We start from the raw sequence: 15,881 nt of genomic DNA on the forward strand, positions 1-15,881 counted from the left end.
CAGGGACAATAGTCTCCAGGAAAAATCAGTAGAATTTCCTCAATGATGAAACAGACAGCAATAAAAACCTGAAAGAGATTCTAATACTTTCCTAGCCTATAAAGAACTTGGATATACATACTATACACCTTGTTAAAAATCAAGTCTAGATCCTCTTTACTCACCAGCAATATTTATGGTATGCTATCAATGAGCCCCAATATATCAATGTCATATTACAAATAAGTAAGCAACTGCTCATCACACATTATCATGCATAATATTTGTCATGCCTTCTAGAGTTCGAAGAAGAAGAGTCTGCCCAGGAGATTACAGAAGCATACCAGAGGGTACGTGGAAAAGCACATGTCACGTGGGCACAAAGCCACTGGACTAACTGGTTGACTCAGGGTGCTCAGGGTGCTCAGGGGTCAAAGGGTGACATAGGTTGCTTACGGTGCTCTGGAGTCATTGGGGTCACTGTGTGTTATAGGATGCTTCAGGTGCTCTGAAGTCATTGGGGTACCTGGGTGTTACAGGATGCCTAAGTTTCTCTGGAGTCCCTGGGTGACACAGGATGCTCAGGGTGATTTGAAGTCACTGGGTGACACAGGATGCTCAGGGTGCTCTGGAGTCAGTGGATCAGGGGCAGACTGACAACTCATTGGGCCCCCGAGCAATAGGGGATCATGAGGCCCCTGTGTCCTTTCCCAAACTCAAAAAAGCCTATGAAAAAGGTACCAGGGGCATCTCATGGGGCCCCCTACTGACCCCGGGCCCTCGGGCAGTGCCTGAGTTTCCAAATGGTCAGTCCGCCCCTGCACTGGATAACATAGGATGTTCAGGGTGCTCTGGAAACACTGGGGTCACAGAGTGACTCAGGATGTTCAGGATGTTCTGTAGATACTGGGTGACACAGGATGCTCAAAGTGCTCTAGAGTGACTAGGTGACAAAGGATGCGTGGGGTGCTCTGTGGTCACAAAGTAACACAGGATGCTCAGGGTGCCCTGGAGTCACTTCGTGATACAGAATGCATGGGGTGCACTGGAGTCACAGTGTGACACAGGATGCATGGGGTACTCTGGGGTCACAGTGTGACACAGGATGCGTGGGGTACTCTGGGGTCACAGTGTGACACAGGATGCGTGGGGTACTCTGGGGTCACAGTGTGACACAGGATGCGTGGGGTACTCTGGGGTCACAGTGTGACACAAGATGTGTGGGGTACTCTGAAATCACTGGGGTCATAGGATCACTGTAAGTGTGCAGGATATACTGCAGCGAGGGGATGACTTTGGCATAGCAACATGTGGCTTAAATACTGAGCCACATGCCGCATTGCCATTCAAAGCCAGTAGCAATTAGGAAAGCTAACCTGACTCTTTTTGAGATGGGATTCAATGATGGAACTCAGTAAATGTGAGTGTGACCGGAAATATATAATACAGCTTTAAACTAGGTGTAGAAACTAAGTGTAGCCCCATGATAAACATCTTATAGAAGTTCATGTCATTTCAAAAGACATTTTAATATCTTACAGACACTTCCTGTTACAGGGTGACAACACTCTGTCCCTGTCTCCCAATTGTTATCCTGTGTTGCCACCCTATCACATGTACTTTCGATGGAGACTATGAGTGGAGGTTTCAGAACACATTACACCAGCATGGTCCACTGTCATCACCATCAGGAATCCTGCCCTGAGAAATGCCAGGCAGCCATCACTGAAGTGCCTGTAGACAGGAAGTGGCTGAAAGGGGATTCAACAGCACTGCGATGCAAAAAAGGATACAAAATGGTAGAAACAAGCATTTTATAAATTTAAAAAAATGGCAATTGTTAATGATATGCAATAAACTCAGCGAACTAAATGTCATACAGTTAGGGGTTACAATTCACTTTAAATATGAACTCTAGGACGTTATAAAAGACACAAATCAATGCAGCTCTGTAATCATCAAAATTTAAATACCAGCAGTGTAAGTTCCCGAATTTGGCCTTCTACAGTCTCTTTACAGCAGGGCTGGAGCATGAGAAGAAGCAACAGCACAAGGAGTCACTCAGTTCATGTGCTGACAAGAAGCATACTGACAGGAGGACAGAGCAATGAGCTTGTCACTATGCTGCTTCTTCTTTTACTGTCCAGTCACAAGCTGGGGGCGGGTCCGGAATGATCTTTAATCAGAGGAAATGGGTTGAGTAATCCTGGCTATCACACTGAGGACATCTAGCAACAGAAAAGTTGAATTGCAGGGGAAATCTCTGGATAGGTGAATATTGAATTTTGTCTTGTTATTTTTAGCTGGAGTTCCGCTTTAAGCAACAACATTACCATTCAGGTAACACATTCCTCTGGGCATATGCTGCCACCCAATATCGTCTTGATATCAGATATTGTAACTGATAATTAATTTTTTTTTTTTTTTGGTAAAGACGCATGTTCAGTTCACCTGACCTACCTGTCCCATTGCAAGGAGGCAGCAAACAACTTGCAACGCGCAGGATGCTAATCACTGCGATGACCTACTTCTCATTCTCCTTTTCATTTCAAAAGCCGCGTTAAAAATCCATAAATTAAGGAAATTAACTGATGGAGCCCCTGGCATCTTTGTAAGCTATTTAAATCTTTAAATTTACAACATCTTCTGCATATATCAAGTAATTGAACTAACTGCGGGGATGTAACTTTAATGAGAAAATTTCCCTTTTTCTGCTGGAGTTCATACTCCAAAAACAAAAAGAGAAAAAAAAAACTACGCCTCGGGAAGATAAAGTTGTTTATGCCCGCCAAGGGGATAAAAAGACTGTATGAAGTTCTTTTGTAGCTTTGTGATACGCAGGAACAAAAGGCATATGGAATATCAAATTAATTATACTAATCCCTGCACCCGGTCTTTGAAAAAACAGGAGTTACAACTGGGACCCTTTCTCTTGCTTACCTCCAAACAAAAGCATTTGACCTTTATTAAGGGGTGAAGATGACTGTGCACTTGCAGCCACTGGGCACTAGTTGGCGCCAGTGATCTTCTACAAATGATGGCAAAGAGTCTTGTGCTGATAATATTCTTATGGTCCTCTTCTACAATGTTTTAAAAACTACTGAAGTCATATCCCCAGGTCCCTGGGAAGATAAGTGATGCAACCACTCCTGAATATAACTTTTCTGGTCTTTTTTTCTAACTGCATCTCTAACAATCAGGGGCCCAGATCTGGGTTGGATAAAAGGCAATTTTATGGGACACAAAAAAATGCAAAAGGGCAAATCCCCCCTTTGGCTGGGGTTAGGGCAAAAAGAGCTAATTTAGTTAACTACTAATCATAGTTCATTTTCAGCCTGCAAAGAAAGAATTGCTGGAATGTTGCTATGGGTGACCACAGCATCTCAGATCAATGCTGAAAAATGATTGCAAGCTCTAAGGCTCTGTCCCTACTAAACATATTTTTCTACACAATAGGGGAGATTTACTAAAATTGCTGCACTCAGAATCTGGTGCAGCTGCGCATGGTAGCCAATCAGCTTCTAACTTTAGCTTGTTTAATTGAGTTTTGGCAATGAAACCTAAAAGCTGATTGGTTTCTATGCAGAGCTGCATCAGACTTTGCAATTTTAGTAAACAACCCCCCCCCCCCGATTTATCCCGGGTTCACACTGATGCGGTGCGGAATTTGCCACGGTTTCTGTGCAAATTCCGCACCGCATCACAATCGCACCCCATTCATGCGAACCGCTATGGCTTTGTATGTAAAGTTAACAACACCCCGAAATTGGTTCACAAAATGCGGTGTCATGTGCAGAATTGGATCACATGGGTGTGATCCAATTCTGTGTGAATTCCGCACCACATCACAATGGTACCCCGTTTGTGCGGCGAGTTTGTATGTAAAGTTAACAACACCTCGAAATCAGTTCGCAAAATGTGGTGCGATGTGCAGAATCGGATAACATGGGTGTGAATATCCATGTGATCCGATTCTAGTGCGGACCAAAAAAAGGGTCCTGCACCTTTCTGGTGTGGATGCGGTACGATTTGAGCCATACAAAATGTATGGCTCAAATCGCACTGCACAGAAATCGCATGTGATTTGCACAGGAATGCGGTGCGGTTTCTGTGTGAATCACATGCAATATGCTGCACCACAGAAGTGTGAACCCAGTCTAATATGCCATCAAGAGGACTATTAACTCCTGCAGTGGCAAATATCACTCATGACCCTGCTATAGTTTACTTCTTTTCTAGAACAACTGCTGGAATGTGGTTGCTGTGGGTGACCACAGAATCCCAGATTAATTTTGCAAAATGACTGCAAATTGGTAGGCTTTGTAGCAACTTTATTTCTGCACAAAAATTGACTCTGCTACCTAGAAAATGAACTCCTACAGGAGCTACAAAGTATTGTTGCTGACCCCAGCATCCATTCAGATGATAGCTTTCAAACCCCTTACTAAAACATCTGGAGTGTGGTTGCTATTGGTGATCACAGAATACCAGATCATAACTGCAAAATGATTGCAAGCTCTAAGGCTCTGCCCTAACAATTGCATCTTTTTGTATGTAATGGGGGAGATTTACTAAACCTGGAGAGTGCAAAATCTGGTGCAATTTTGCATTGAAATCAATCAGCTTCTAACCTCAGCTTTTATTAAATTAGGCTTTAGCAATAAAACCTGGAAGCTGATTGGTTTCTATGCAGAACAGCGCAAGATTTTGCACCCTCCAGGTTTAGTAAATCTCCCCCATTACATACAAAAAGATGCAATTGTTAGGGCAGAGTCTTAGAGCTTTAGCAAATAACCCCCAATGATTTACTTTGCCATCAAGAGCCCTGCAAAGGCTACAAAGTAAAACTGATGACCAGGGGTGGACTGACAACTCATGGGGCCCCCGGACAATAGGGGATCATGGGGCCCCTGTGTCCTTACCCAAATTTAAAAAAGCCTATGAAAAAGGTACCAGGGGCATCTCATGGGGCCCCCTACTGACCCCGGGCCCTCGGGCAGTGCCCGAGTTTCCAAATGGTCAGTCCGCCCCTGCTGATGACCCTACTATAGTTTACTGCTGGATTATGGTTGCTGTGGGTGACCACATAAACCCAGATTCATTTTACAAACTGATCGCAAATTAGCAGGCTTTGTCCCAGTAATAGAATTTTATTTATTTTTTTAATAATTTACTATGCTACCTAGAGAACTATTAAGACATAGAGGGGCTAAAAAGTATCATGTTGACCCTAGCAGCCAATCACATGATAGGTTCCACGGATCATTGAAACTGCTGGAATGTGGTTGCTGTGGGTGACCACAGAATCCCAGATCAATACTGCTCTAAGGCTCTGCCCTTAATCGGATTATTTTGTGCAGAATGGTTATATATATTATCCAGAAGACTATTAACCCCTGCAGAGATCAGAAAGTATCACCATTGACCCTGCTATCGCTTTTTTCTTCTAGAAGAACTGCTGGACTAGAAGAACTTTTGGAATGTGGTTGTTGTGGGTGACCACATAAACCCAGATTAATTTTGATAAATTATTAGAGGTTGGTAGGCTTTGTCCTAGTAATTGCATGTTTTATTTTTGATATTACCACCTGCCTGGAGTTTGCATGTTCTCCCTGTGCCTGCGTGGGTTTCATCCGGGTACTCCGGTTTCCTCCCAAAATCCAAAGACATGCTGGTAGGTGAATTGGCTCCTGTCTAATTGGCCCTAGTATGTGTATGTATGAATGTGAGTTAGGGACCTTAGATTGTACACCCCTTGAGGGTTAGGGACTGATGTGAATGTACAATATATATGTAAAGTGCTGCGTAAATTGACAGTGCTATATAAGTACCTGAAATAAATAAAAAATAAAATATTGATATTTTGGAAATAATAGTTTTTTACTCTATTTAGGGAACTATTAATTCCTACAGGAGCTAAAAAGTACCACTGTTCAGTCTTGCAGCCAATCAGAAGATAGTTTTCAACCCATCCCAATAAATCCCAGATCAATACTGCAAATTGATTGCAAGCTCTAAGGCTCTATGATAACAACTGCATATTTTTATACACAATGATTTTATACACAAGGACTATTAACCCCTGCAGAAGCCACAAAGTATGACTTGACCCTACTATAGATTATTTTACTAGAACTGCTGGAATGTAGTTGCTGTGGGTGATTACAGAATCCCAGATTCATTTTGCAAAATTATTGCAAGTTTGTAGCCTTTGTCCTAGTAAGATCTTTTTTTTTTTTTTGCACAATAATGCACTATGCTATCTAGAGAAGTATTAACCTATGCAGGAGTTACAAAGTAACTGTTTACCCCTAGCAGCCAATCAGATGATAGTTTTCAACCCCATCGCTGAAATAGCTGGAATGTAGTTGCTATTGGCACTTGATACAAAGTATCCATTGAAAGATGATCTATCCAAGAGGTTCTGCAGTAGCATTTGTATGATTTTCTTTTTAATTCCTATTCATCATTAAGAATACAATCTGACAGTGTGAATCTGCAAAAGTTTCTTTTTCTTCTAATTAAAGTTGTTTCTTTTTTTTGTAGGGAATAGAGGCTGCAATGGCAGGGGAGAGAGGTGGGGATGCAGAATATCTACATGGGAAATCTTCAGAGCTCACATCACTCCAGCTAGCCTTGCTCTATAATTGAAATGGCGAGTTTAGCCCTCGGCTAGTGCAGAGGGCGCATTTTGCAATAGCACAAAGCTTGTCCATAGACGTCATTTGGTATTAATGGCCCGGGGGCAATCTAATGCCAGACGGGCTGGGGAAAGGAGGAGGGGGGGGGGGGGTGATAGAGGGGGAGGGCAGGAAAGGAGGATAATGGTTGGGGTGACAATTAAAGCAAAATCAGGTGGGCTCAGGAAACGTAAGTGCATGTGGGTAAGTTAAGGACAAAAATTAGTCACTAGTCAAGGTATACACGAGCAACCGTGTGGGAGATAAAGGGTTAAACTGTGCTTGGCAAAACAATTTCCATCATTTTTTTCGGTTCTGTTTTGACTTGTATTATGTTTGTTTAGTTCTCTTTATTCTGTTTTTCAAAATAATTTTAAAAAAATAAACATTGAAAGCCAAGCTGACATCAGCGTTCTGGAATAAGGGGGGGGGGGGGGTGGCAGGAGGTCAGCCCCCAAAGGGTTAACATGGACAGCCTGAAACAATTTAGGGAGCCGGGTTTGGGGGGGTCGGGCTCGGTGCTGATTTGACCACAGTGGCGTTGACTGTAGCATATTGCTCCGGGGGGATAAGGGTTAAATGATTTTTAGCAAATAAATACATTTCAATATTTTTCGGGGGGGGGGGGGGATTGCGGGTTTAAACTATATTAAGAGAAGTAAACCAATATCACAGTAGCGTTTAAAAAAGTTGAAATGGGGGCTCGTTAAAGACCTATGGCTGCAGATTTGGGGTACCCAGCATTCTAACAAGAGCAACACATGGGTTAACCTGCTCTGCAATTAAAAATGGCCAAAAATACTTTTTGGGGGACACACGGAATTTAAGGGAAGTTTTAAAAACGGCAAGTATTTCAGGGAGAGTGGGGGAATTTAAAGGGAGGGGAGTTGAAAGTGTTGAGGGGAACTAATTGGCAAAATCATGGAGGAAGGGGGGGGGGGGGAGCTCTATGATGGCTGCAAAATTGGGGTTCCAAGCATTCCAAAAACAGAGTTGAAAAACAGCACCGACATTTTGGAGGACAAACAGTGAACGTTTTACAAAAATTGGTGTATATTAAGGACGGGGGAAAGGGGCAAGGCATGTCTCTTGAAAAGCTAAGAAGGAGGGGGGGGGGCGCTAAATGGCACATTAGAGGAGACTTTGCTTCAGATATGGAGTACCAGACACCCTAAATAGAGGCCAAAGAGTTGAAAAATTGCCCTGGCAGAGATGTTTAACTTTACATATTGTCCGAAAATTTTGGGGAACACACAGATGTTTAGGGGAAGTTTAAAAAAGGGAATATATTAAACGGAGGGGCAATATGACAAGGCAGCTGTTTGGAAAGCTGAGATGGGGGGCTAAGTGACACTTTGGGGGAGCTTTGGCTGCAGATTTGGGGTACCAGACATCTTAAATACAGCCACAAGACAAAGGGGTTAAACTTCACTAATAAAAATGGCATTTTGGGTACACGACAAAATTTAAGGTTTTTTTTAAATATTGCAGTTATATCAGGGAGAACGTGGCAAGGCAAATCTCTTGAAAAGTAGAGAATGGGGGGCTAAATGACACATTGGAGGAGCCTTGGCTGCAGATTTGGGGTACCAGTCATCCTAAAAAGAGCCCAGAAGGGTTGAAAAATAGTCCCAAGAGAGCAACACAGGGGTTAAACTGCACTAATAAAAAGTGCCCGAAAATACATTTTTGGGGACACAAATCAAGCGGGGGGGGGGGGGGGGTATAAGGGGCAAGGCATGTCTTTTGAAAATCTGTGATGGGAGCTAAATGGAACATTGGGGGAGCAATGTCTGCAATTTCGAGGTATAAAGCGTCCTAACAGAGTCGACAAATAGCATTTAGGGTACATTTAAAAACCAAGGGTCTATAAAATAGAGAGTGGGGGGGGGGGCTAAATAGCACATTGTGGGAGACTTTGCTGCAGGTTTGGAGTACTGAGCTTCCTAAAAAGAGCTCACAGAAATTGTAAGTTAATCGAGGAGAGGGGGGGGGGGGAGTGGTAAAGCCGCTATCTAGAAAAGTTGAGAGGGGGGGGGCTATATGGCACATTGGGGGGGGGGGCTTTGGCTGCGGATTTGGGGTGCCGGGCTTTCTAAAAAGAGCCCATAGGGTTGAAAAATATCCCCGACAGGGCAGCACAGGGGTTAAACTGCACTAATTAAAAAAAATGCCCGAAAATATATTTTGGGGGGCACACAGAATTTAGGCAAAGTTTTACAAAAATTGGAGGTAAATCGAGGAGAGTGGGGGGGGGGAGTGGTAAAGCAGCTATGTAGAAAAGTTGAGAGGGGGGGAACTATATGGCACAGTGGGAAAAGGGGCTTTGGCTGCGGATTTGGGGTGCCGGGCTTCCTAAAAAGAGCCCATAGGGTAGAGAAATTGCACCGACAGACCAGCAAAGGGGTCAATATGCACTAAAAAAAAATGCCCGAAAATACATTTTGGGGGCACACAGAATTTAGGGAAAGTTTTACAAAAATTGGAGGTAAATCGAAGAGGGAGCGTGGTAAAGCAGCTATCTAGAAAAGTTGAGAGGGGGGGAACTATATGGCACATGGGGAGGGGGGATTTGGCTGCGGATTTGGGGTGTCGGGCTCCCTAAAAAGAGACCATAGGGTTGAGAAATAGCCCCGACAGACCACCAAAGGGGTTAGACTGCACTAATAAAAAATACTCGAATATATATTTGGGGGGACACACAGAATTTAGGCAAAGTTTTCAAAAATTGGAGGTAATTCAAGGAGAGGGGGGAAGTAGTAAGGCAGATATCTTAAAAAGTTGAGATAGGGGCTATGTGGCATATTTGGGGAGCCTTGGCTGCAGATTTGGGGTACCAGGCATCTCAGTCATCCCCCCCCCTTGGAGTGGAGTTGCAGTTGTGTGGCACTGCAATTGTAACACAGCGAGTCAAAGGATGTGAGAAACGTGCCCTGTGTTACTTATTTGGGAACTGAAAATTTATGCCTAGCTGAAAGTGCCCGGGGAAATATTACATCAGACGAAATGACAATGATTAAAATCAGCTTTTTTTTCTCTCCCTCTCCTCTCCCTCTCTCTCTCCTGCCTTCCCTTCGGTTGCCTGCCTCGTCTGCTGACAACGTGACAGTAGCCCGGTGATAGGCGAACCGTTATCCCTGGCACAGCTGCTGCTGGCACCGGGGCACCGACAGAGGGAAAGGGGGGGGGGCAGCGTCGGGCCAGATAATTGGAGCTAATCCTTTGCCCTGGAGGCGTATTTGGGAGCCCAGAGCTAGGAGTGTGGACGGTGTGCTCTGCTCCTCCTCTTCCAGCACAGCTTCTGCCTGCTCTCTGCCCGGCTCTGGGGGGGAGACAGCCTGAAGAAGGGGGCACCCAGGAGACAGGGGGCACTCTACCAGGGAAAGGACGCCTGCACAGAGGGCAGAGCAGAAGGTGGAGGAAAGACCTGGCCAGGATCAAGGTAAGAGGAAGGGAACAGCTCCATCCTGCCTGCTTGGATTCTGCGAAGTGACTCAGAAGTGAGGGAGAGGGGGGCAAACCTGTGTCCAGCTCCTGTGTGTGCCCTCCTGATCAGGGGTGGCTGGGCATTGGGTGGTGTGGGGTGTCAACTGCCGCTTCTGGAACTGGGGAGGAGGGGGGGGGCGTCTGCTGCAGACTGTAGGGAGAGGGACCCAGGGGGTGACATCGATTGTCTGATGACCATGCCACCCCAGACAGTATGCTCCCAGAGCAAGCTGCGTGTGGAGCCTGCAGTGCCAGCCTGAACATACACTGTGATATTGCAGTCCCTTCCCTATACAAAGTGTGCTGGGAGCTGAGGGCTCCTTCACTGAGGGTCTCTGGAAAGGGGATTCTGGAGCATTTGGGGGGAAGCGATGGATTGTGTTCTCACCATTGTTTATTTCTGATGGGAGGACACACTGGCTGGGTGCTGGGAGTTTATACACACTTCCACTTGTCCAAAACTTTCCTGCAAATCCTCATGGCTCAGCAGGAGTCACTCTGTGTCCTCTACTGTCTCATATTTGCTATTTGGAGGGTGGAGAGGGCGAGGGGACACCTGATGGTTTACTGTCGTCCTTGGGTGACTGGATGAAATGAATGGCTAGAAGAATGGATGGATACATGGATATATATATATATATATATATTTATATATGATTTTTGTTTTTTTTATATATATATATATATATATATATATATATATATATATATAAAAACATATATATATATAAATTTTTGTTTTCATATATATACATATATATATAGATATAGATATACATATATATATATATGTTATAATTTATATATATATATATATATATATATATATATATATTTTATTATTATTTTTATTTATTTCTAGGGATTCAGCTGAAGTTTTTAATGACTTAGCCTCATGGGATTGACCTATTCTGCTTTATTACATATTGATATCAATGAGTCATTAATTAGGTATTTCTCAATAAGAGGTTACTAGGCACAATTTAAAAAAAACCGAATGTATTTGTTCCTTTAGCCAGCCCTACAGACCAGCGTTTAGAGGTCTCCTGTGCTGGAATGAAACTTCTGCCTTTTAGGTAGACCCCCCCCTTCTATGCTCAGACAGCAATGATAGTGTACAGACTGGTACTGCATGTGTATGGGCATGCCTAACACTTACAAGAAAATAGCACCTAGTCAGTCTGATTTTGCTAAATTATTTTAAAGTGACAGTCAAATTAGGTGCTTCAGAGCCATACATTCTGTATCTGTGCTGGGTCACCCCTCATGCGAGGGCTCCTGAGACATCCCCATTAGAAGCACGCTTCCTGAAAGTTTGTCTGGCAGTGTATAGGTTAACTTGCCTTCATGGTCTCCGATTATAATATCTTTTGCAAGCATGACATTTGCATAATGTAGCTGTGAACTTGACTTCATCTCAAATTATTCTTGCTTGCATACCTGCCTAATCATCATCACCCCAACCCCTACCCCCCCCCCTCCAATTCTTCTATTGTTAGTGGGAGACTAAAGAGGGAGTTCCTTTCGTGTTCTATGTAACCTTTCACCTATCCAGTCCCAGACCGCCTTGTCTTTAGTTTCCACAGCCTCTGTGTTCCCAACATCAACAAGCAGCCTTAGTTACCAAGGCCCCGAGCCATATGCAGAGGTGGGAAAACCTCATACACCCAAAACTTCTTGAACCTTTCAAGACTTCTTTTTTTTTGTAAAGTAGGATGTGAATAGCTGATCTTTATGTATATATGAAACAAGGAGTATTCCTGTAGGCTTTTGTGCAGTGCAGGCAACACCCTGGAATATACTCTTCAGCATTCTCTGCTCCAGGCAAAGTGCCTAAGGCGGCCAGCTTGAATGAAGCTCTCAGAGAAAAAAATCTGCCATTCTGTTTACCTTTTATGGTTAAAATAACAGCTTAGCAGAGAGGCAACTTCACGGAGAAACGATTTTCTTCAAATCGACTCAGGCGGCAGGCGAGCTAGTTTAATCACCCCTAGAGAGCTGAACAACTGTGAGCACAATGGGACACAGAATCATTTTGTGTGTAAATGAGCATGGCATCCTGATTACTTCACTTTACATGGGCAAATAGCTTTTACAAGCAACATTTGTGCAGTTAGTCGTCAGAGGCAGGGGGAAGATAATCTGCCTTTTCAAAGAACTTGATGTGCTGTTCTGGAGGAAGGGGTGGAGGTAGGGGGGGAGACAATGAAAAAAAAAGAGACATTTCCCAGATAATTTGAAGGCCTGGCGGTATTGGTTTTGCCTACAGCAAAACAAGCCATCACCCAATACCCCATGTATCAAGGCCACCCTCCCTTTTGTAGGCAATTAAAGACAGTAGTTCTTTTAAAAACACTGACTAGTGTAATAGTGCATAACCCAGGGTATGGTAACACAAACCAAAGCCACGAGGGTTGGACCAATCGCAGAAGCCAGGTAGCCAGTACAACAACAAAAAATTCAGCTCTTGAAGGTTACTGGGCCATCACTATAGATGTCAATAAGAGCACATGGACCTGTCTTCTAAGTGCCCACCAGCTCCTGAACTGTAGATTATTCTTGCCAGTGTGAAGGAACAAAGGCAAAAAACATGAAGTCTTTGCATGAGTATTTTGATGTGATCAATGGAAGATTCAGTTGGGTTGGAAGAAAAGTCGAGCAGGTCAGAAAATTTTGGATGATACTGTCTTGTTCCTTGCTAGTTCATTGATAACTGGTGCCAACTTTCACATGCCTGATGGCGCTCATGCAATAAATATTTATGTAATGAGCGGAGGGTAAATTTGGGGGGCTATTCATTTCCAGGTGAACATAAAATTAACAGGATTTGATATTTTAATGGTGGACAAACAGGAAATTTTTGTTGAAATTGTTCATGTTTGACATATTTGTGTGATGTTTTGGAACATTGCGTGTTGTACAAGGACGTAGGCTGGTCTTCAGAAAGCAAGCATTTTTCTTCATTACAGGTTGGAACTTTGAAAGATTGGGTGACAGATGTATATATAAGACTATTTGACATCCATCTGTGGCAACAATTCCAAACTAACCTTTCCTTTCAACTTTGGTGCACAAAATTACAGAAAAAATGTAAGAAAATAACATATACACACTAAGATAAGTTATTGGAAAGTCTCAATATCCTGTACTCTGTCACCTAGTTAGAGCGTGGATGGAGCTTTTATGGCCACCTAAAAGTGGCCAGTGGTCCAGCAACCGTTGATCTCATAGTCCTCCAAAAGTGTATGATGATTGCGGTGGTCTACTAAATGGATACCTACATGCAGCTTTCTACATCTGACAGCGCAGAACATCCCACATATCTTTTTTTAAGTGGAATGGGAAACAAATTTTTCCTACCTTTAAACGAAGTGGAACAGTTTTGTTGGTTGGAAGTGTTTTATACAGTGAAATAGACTTTAGCAAAACATTGCAATTCTAAAAACCAACTGACAATGAAGGAGTGGATTGAAAAACTCAGATGCGTATGTAGGAACTGAGAGCCTAACTATGTGACCGCTACACACAAATTCACATCCACCTGAGGACCTTTGGTCCTCTTCCGAGATACTGCCCAAGTCCAAAACCTGAATCTAATCATCTAAATGAGTGGCATAAGATAAACTAAGGACCCCCTTTTGTCAGGCATTCTTCAACTCAATGCTATCACCCTCGCTTTTTTTTCTTTTTTCTGTCCACCATTGGCTCCTACACTATAGACTCTCCCCAGTTCTGAAAGCCCCAGTCAACTCTGAGAACATAACCCAGATATGAAGAGTATGCTGTGAAGTATACCAGCATCACCAGCTTGCTCATTCATGGTGACTTTTATGCACCATATCTTTAGTCTGGAGTGTAAGATTTGGTCCATGCATTACATAACTCTATTCTGAGCCTTTACCGTCCTTTTATATCTGGTGTTTAGCATAAATAAAACAATATTTAAAAAATAACCTTTAGAAAGTACTTCAGCAGCATGCTGCAACTGTCAGCGACTTTGATATACTGTGACAATAATAATTTATTGAGCTTTGAACAGACCAATGACATATGTGTCAAGCATTCCGTAGGTAGTGTAGAATCCATTGGTCTTTCCATTTAAGTCACTTTGTATATATATTAAATAATGAGCAGTGGTGTTAGAATGAGGAAGCAGTTAATAATTACTAATGTCTATCGCTTATTAATGCCTTTCACAAAGGATTTATGTTTATTGCTGCCTTTGCTTATAGCCAGCTCCAAGCATCTACTACTTTTTCAGTAAATGACTGTAATACTTTCTAATTCTTACTGACAGTGCCAGACAATTCCCCCTTGGAATCTTACTGAATATTTTACCTATCAGGCGAGGTCACATTGCTTAACAGCAAATGGAGACAATTCATACTTTGCTTTAACATTTTACATGTGGTACCATGGATGAGTAAAGAGCAGTGGAAAGTCAGTGGCATGCGTTGGGAGAAGATGTAGACCTTGTTGCGCATCTGAAGACAGCAAATAGTTGTAAAGAATTAAATCTTGCAGAGTGTATCACATTGTAGCATTAGCTTTACTCTATGGATGTCTTTTTTTGTAGCCTAACTATGTAACTATCAATATGAACTCAGAAAGACACAGCAGAAATATTATTATTTAGTGAAGTTCTGCATGACAAGTGCTCTTTCATTCTTTTTTTTATATTCTGAGCATATTATAAAAATAGTAAAAACTGGAAACATGTTTTGGCTGTCTTATGTAACAAAATATAAATTTTGTTGTGGTCAAAGGAGCTCTCAGTCTACAAGATCAGTTTATATTGCAATATCAATATTAATATATTATATTGTAGAGATAAATGTAAACAGATGACTGTATCTCAGGAAAGTTTCAGTATCTGTTGTCATATTGAATGCTGTGTGTATGTTATCCGGGGTGCAGTAATGTGATCCAGAGTCCTTTAGGCACTTTCATTGTGTCTGCCTTCTCCATGTATTGTGTAACAGACTGTACTAAGTTTATATTACAGCCCAGCAGTGATTTCAGTCTGCGTGCGTTATACTGCCTAACTGACTGTACCACACACACTTCTTCTGTTGCACACTGATAGTGAATATGCCATCTGAAGAGTTTGGACAACACAGTACATTGTTGCTGCACAATGTAACTGACATAATGTTAAGTATATCTTGCATCTTGGATCTCTTAAACATCTGTGATGGTTTTGTCTCTTTGCCAACATGTAGATTTTGCTTTCATATTTACAGTTAAAGGTAAGCTTCCAAAGATCACAAACATAAACCAAAAGAAATCATTTTTACTTTTTATATCCATGCGACTTTAATAAACAGCAGTGGAACTTAAAGAAACTGGGCGCCTTCTCTTTAAATTTTTGACTCTGTATTAGAATGCATCGTAGCGTCGGGAGCTGATTGGAGCTATAATATGTCAATCAATAATGGAATTATTTTAATTATTTTTATACAAATCAGAACACTGAGGGGTTTAGCAGAAACCCTGGTTCCTTAGTGAGACTCTACATGACTAAGAACTCCTTTCTTAGTGACAGATACCCCTTAAATCAGAAGTTCATATGTGCTTTGGAAAGAGGTGAGACCAGTAACAAGCACTGAAGAGAAAGGCACATAAGACACACTCAATGGAGCTTTGATGGTCAAGTAATGGACAGAGAGAATAGGAAATACCTGAAGACGTAGAAAACTTGAAAAGTCTAGAAAGATTAAAATCACAGACAAAGAG

The 15,881-nt window shown here is 42.5% G+C and overlaps 1 protein-coding gene across 1 annotated transcript in view; it reads left to right on the forward strand.

The window, feature by feature from the left end:
• Positions 1 to 9,625: 9,625 nt before the first annotated feature.
• KCTD15 (potassium channel tetramerization domain containing 15) overlaps positions 9,626 to 15,881 on the forward strand; it is a 60,626-nt gene continuing 54,370 nt past the window's right edge. The window contains exon 1 of the mRNA XM_089656958.1: positions 9,626 to 10,101. The gene's annotated coding sequence lies outside the window, so the exon portion shown is untranslated. The remainder of the gene's footprint in view (positions 10,102 to 15,881) is intronic.

Source organism: Staurois parvus, unplaced genomic scaffold (assembly GCF_062004578.1).
Source record: "Staurois parvus isolate SC_StPar_1 unplaced genomic scaffold, SC_StPar_1.0 ptg000952l, whole genome shotgun sequence".
Classification (NCBI taxonomy): domain Eukaryota; kingdom Metazoa; phylum Chordata; class Amphibia; order Anura; family Ranidae; genus Staurois; species Staurois parvus.